The sequence below is a fragment of the Triticum urartu genome, chromosome 7A, assembly GCF_056163025.1.
Source record: "Triticum urartu cultivar PI428250 chromosome 7A, HENAU_Tu73, whole genome shotgun sequence".
NCBI lineage: Eukaryota > Viridiplantae > Streptophyta > Magnoliopsida > Poales > Poaceae > Triticum > Triticum urartu.
This window is the reverse complement of record NC_141879.1, coordinates 147,484,829-147,490,188: the sequence shown is the minus strand read 5'-3', so window position 1 is coordinate 147,490,188 and position 5,360 is coordinate 147,484,829.

The following is a 5,360-nucleotide window of genomic DNA, read 5'->3' as shown; positions in this document are numbered from 1 at the left end:
CCCATCTAATAAGTCTAGGTTTAGCATCTTTCTTTTCCATAAGATATTTAATAGCAGCATGATCGGTGTGAACAGTTACTTTAGAATCAATAATATAAGGTCTAAACTTATCACAAGCAAATACAACTGCTAAAAATTCTTTTTCAATAGTAGCATAATTTCTCTGGGCACTGTCTTACTAGCATATTGGATAACATTTAATTTCTTATCAACTCTTTGTCCTAGAACAACCCCTACAACATAATCACTAGCATCACACATAATTTCAAAGGGTAAATTCCAATCAGGTGGCTGAACAATAGGTGCAAAAATCAAGGCTTTCTTAAGTATTTCAAATTCTTCTACACAATCATCATCAAATACAAAAGGAACATCTTTTTGTAAGAGGTTAGTCAGAGGCCTAGAAATTTTAGAGAAGTCCTCAATGAACCTCCCATAAAAACCGGCATGACCAAGGAAACTTCTTATAGCTTTAATGTCCATAGGACACAACATCTTTTCAATAGCATCAACTTTAGCTTTATCAACTTCAATACCTCTTTCAGAAATTTTATTCCCCAAGACAATACCTTCATTAACCATAAAGTGACACTTCTCCCAATTCAAGAAAGATTAGTTTCTTCACATCTCTGCAAAACTCAATCAAGGTTGCTTAAGCAATCATCAAAACAAGTTCTATAAACGGAGAAATGATCCATGAAAACCTCAACAATCTTTTCACAAAAGTCAGAGAATATAGGTGCATTGCATAAACCAAAAGGCATACATCTATAAGCAAAGGTACCAAAAGGGCAAGTAAAGGTTGTGTTTTCTTGATCCTCTTTTGACACAAGTATCTGAGAGAAACCAGAATAACCATCTAGAAAGCAAAAATGTGTATGTTTGGATAATCTTTCTAGCATTTGATCAATAAAAGGTAACGGGTAATGATCCTTTTTAGTAGCTTTATTTAATTTGCGGAAATCAATTACCATTATGTAACCTGTAACAATTCTTTGTGGGATCAATTCATCTTTATTATTAGGAACAACAGTAATACCTCCCTTTTAGGGACACAATGGACAAGACTTACCCACTGACTATCAGCAACGGGATAAACTATACCTGCCTCAAGAAGCTTTAGTATTTCTTTTCTTACCACTTCTTTCATCTTAGGATTTAACCGTCGTTGGTGATCAACAACCGGTTTAGCGTATTTCTCCAATTTTATTCTGTGCTGGCATAGAGTGGGACTAATGCCCTTAAGATCATCAAGAGTATATCCAATAGCAGCACAATGCTTCTTCAGAGTTTTCAATAATTTCTCTTCTTCATGCTCTAAAAGGTTAGCACTAATAATAACAGGATATATCTTCTTTTCATCAAGATAAGCATATTTAGGAGTATCTGGTAATGGTTTAAGCTCAAACACGGGATCACCCTTGGGTGGAGGAGGATCCCCTAGGATTTCAACAGGCAAGTTATGTTTCAAAATAGGTCCATGTTTAAAGAATACTTCATCCATTTCCCTTCTTTCATTCATAAACATATCATTTTCATGGTCGAGCAAATATTTTTCTAAAGGATCATTAGGAGGCACGTCAATAGAAGCAAGACCAGTAATTTCATCTTTACTAGGCAATTCTTTATCATGGAGTTGTCTACGAAATTTAGCAAAATTAAACTCATGAGACATATCCCCTAAACCAATAGTAACAACATCCTTTTTGGAATCCATCCTAGCATTAACAGTATTCAAGAAGGGTCTACCAAATATAATGGGACAAAAGTTATCTTTTGGGGAACCAAGAACTAGAAAATCAGTAGGATATTTGACTTTCCCACATAAGACTTCAACATCTCTAACAATCCCAACTGGTGAAATACTGTCTCTATTGGCAAGCTTAATTGTAACATCAATTTCGTCTATCTCAGCAGGTGCAATATCATGCATAATTTCTTTCTATAAGGAATGAGGTATTGCACTTGCACTAGCACCCATATCACATAAGCCATGATAGCAATGATCTCCTATTTTAACAGAAATAACAGGCATGCCTACAATAGGTCTATGTTTGTTTTTAGTGTTAGGTCTTGTTGGGAATATAACTTTCAGGTATGACCCGCCCAGGAGGGGCCAGGTCAACCCTAATGGAAGATTGTTAAGAGAAGCCCAGTAATATTCAAGGTGATAGTTTATTAAGAATTGTAGAAGGCCTAAGCCCAGAGGCGGCTTAAGCCCAATATTATAAACCGCCATATGTAAAGAAAGACTTGTAAAGAAAGGCATATAAAAGAATTCACCGAGCCGGACACGTTTTATGAGCCGGCCGGGACTCTGTAGGCCGCCAGGCGTCAACCCGTGTATATAAGGGGATGACCCGGCGGCGGCTTAGGACAAGAAACAACAGATCGATAGCCAAGCTAGCGGATTCGCTCCTTGGTCATCGAAACCTAGCAACACAACATCAACTGGACTAGGCCTTACCTTCACCGTAAGGGGTAGAACCAGTATAAACCTCTTGTGTCCTTTGTCCCGATTAACCCCTTTAAGCTTCCTAGTTGCGACGGCCCTATGACTAAGTCCTTTCGCTAGGACATCTGCTGTGACAATTCCACAATAGTTGGCGCCCACCGTGGGCCCAGCGCATGGTGGATTTGAGTTCTTGAAGGGCAACTTCGAAGGGCTCAAGGGATACGCTGTGGGCCGGATGACCAAGAGTCGTCGCGGCAAGCTTTACATCGACGGCGAAGGCTGGGGCCCCGTCGCCGGCTCAATTGAGTATGGGTATCGGGTCCCCTTCGGCGGAATCCATGTCTTCATCGGCCGGATCGGCGAGTCAAGCCCTGAGCCGGACATCTGCACCAAACTCATCAAGACGGCTCAGCGCACGAGACCCGCCCAGGCTCAACCCGCCGTGCGGCGGGCCTTCGTGGGTTGCATCCATGGAGGGGAATTTTCTTAAGGATCGATAGACGGTGGTGAGACAGTCGCCTGCTCTGACGGCACATCATCCACAGGCAAGGCAGATTCTTTGTATCAACTATAAGATGGCGTGCTTGGGGGCTGTTCCGAAGGCAGCAGTATTCCGGACCCCTCTGAGCCGCCGAATCGAGCCGGAGTCTTCATGGCTGGCACTCAACCCGGGAAGAATTCTACGGCTGCGGCATCAATAACCACCGGGTCGGCAGTGCTACCTCTTGAGCACTGCATTGGATTTCCCCGAAGAGGAGAGGATGATGCAACAAAGTAGCGTAAGTATTTCCCTCAGTTTTTGAGAACAAAGGTATTAATCCAGTAGGAGGCCACGCACAAGTCCCTCGTACCTACACAAAAACAATAGCTCAACGCAACCAACGCGCTTAGGGGTTGTCAATCCCTTCACAGTCACTTACAAAAGTGAGATCTGATAGAGATGATAAATAATATTTTTGGTATTTTTGGTATAGAGATGCAAAGTAAAAAGTAAAAGCAAAGCAATAATAAAGTGATGAAGATTGATATGATGAGCAAGAGACCCGGGGGCCGTAGGTTTCACTAGTGGCTTCTCTCAAGAGCATAAGTATTCTATGGTGGGTGAACAAATTATTGTTGAGCAATTGACAGAATTGAGCATAGTTATGAGAATATCTAGGTATGATCATGTATATAGGCATCACGTCCGAGAAAAGTAGACCGACTCTTGCCTGCATCTACTACTATTACTCCACTCATCGACCGCTATCAAGCATGCATCTAGAGTATTAAGTTAAAAACAGAGTAATGCCTTAAGCAAGATGACATGATGTAGAGGGATAGTTTCATGCAATATGATAAAAACTCCATCTTGTTATCCTCGATGGCAACGATACAATATGTGCCTTGCTGCCCCTTCTGTCACTGGGAAGGGACACCGCAAGATCGAACCCAAAGCTAAGCACTTCTCCCATGGCAAGAAAAACTAATCTAGTAGGCCAAACCAAACTGATAATTCAAAGAGACTTGCAAAGATAACCAATCATACATAAAAGAATTCAGAGAAGATTCAAATATTATTCATAGATAGACTTGATCATAAACCCACAATTCATCGGTCTCAACAAACACACTGCAAAAAGAAGATTACATCGAATAGATCTCCACGAGAGAGGGGGAGAACATTGTATTGAGATCCAAAAAGAGAGAAGAAGCCATCTAGCTACTAACTATGGACCCGTAGGTCTGAAGTAAACTACTCACACTTCATCGGAGAGGCTTGGATGATGATGTAGAAGCCCTCCGTGATCGATGCCCCCTCCGGCGGAGCTCCGGAACAGGCCCCAAGATGGGATCTCGTGGATACAAAAAGTTGCGGTGGTGGAATTAGGTTTTTGGCTCCATCCCCGATCGTTTGGGGGTACGTGGATATATATAGGAGGAAGAAGTACGACGGTGGAGCTTCGAGGGGCCCACGAGGCAGGGGGGCGCGCCCTAGGGGGGGGGGCGCCCTCCACCCTCGTGGCTGCCTCATGGATTTCTTTACGGAGGGTCCAAGTCTCCTGGATCTTATCTGATGAGAAAATCACGTTTCCGAAGGTTTCATTCCGTTTGGACTTTGTTTGATATTCTGTTTCTCCGAAACACTGAAACAGGCAAAAAACAGCAATTCTGGGCTGGGCCTCCGGTTAATAGGTTAGTCCCAAAAATAATATAAAAGTGGAAAATAAATCCCAATAATGTCCAAAACAATAGATAATATAGCATGGAGCAATAAAAAATTATAGATACGTTGGAGACGTATCAAGCATCCCCAAGCTTAATTCCTGCTCGTCCTCGAGTAGGTAAATGATAAAAAGAGAATTTTTGATGCGGAGTGCTACTTGGCATAATTTTAATGTAATTCTTCTTAATTGTGGTATGAATATTCAGATCCGAAAGATTCAAGACAAAAGTTCATATTGACATAAAAATGATAATACTTCAAGCATACTAACTAAGCAATTGTGTCTTCTCAAAATAACATGGCGAAAGAAAGTTCATCCCTACAAAATCATATAGTTTAGTCATGTTTCATTTTCGTCACACAAGAATGCTCTCGTCATGCACAACCCCGATGACAAGCCAAGCAATTGTTTCATACTTTAGTAATCTCAAACCTATAAACTTTCACGCAATATATGAGCGCGAGCCATGGACATAGCACTATGGGTGGAATAGAATATAATGAGGGGGTTATGTGGAGAGGACAAAAAAGGAGAAAGTCTCACATTAACGAGGCTAATCAATGGGCTATGGAGATGCCCACCGATTGATGTTAATGCAAGGAGTAGGGATTGCCATGCAATGGATGCACTAGAGCTATAAATGTATGAAAGCTCAACAAAAGAAACTAGTGGGTGTGCATCCAACTTGCTTGCTCATG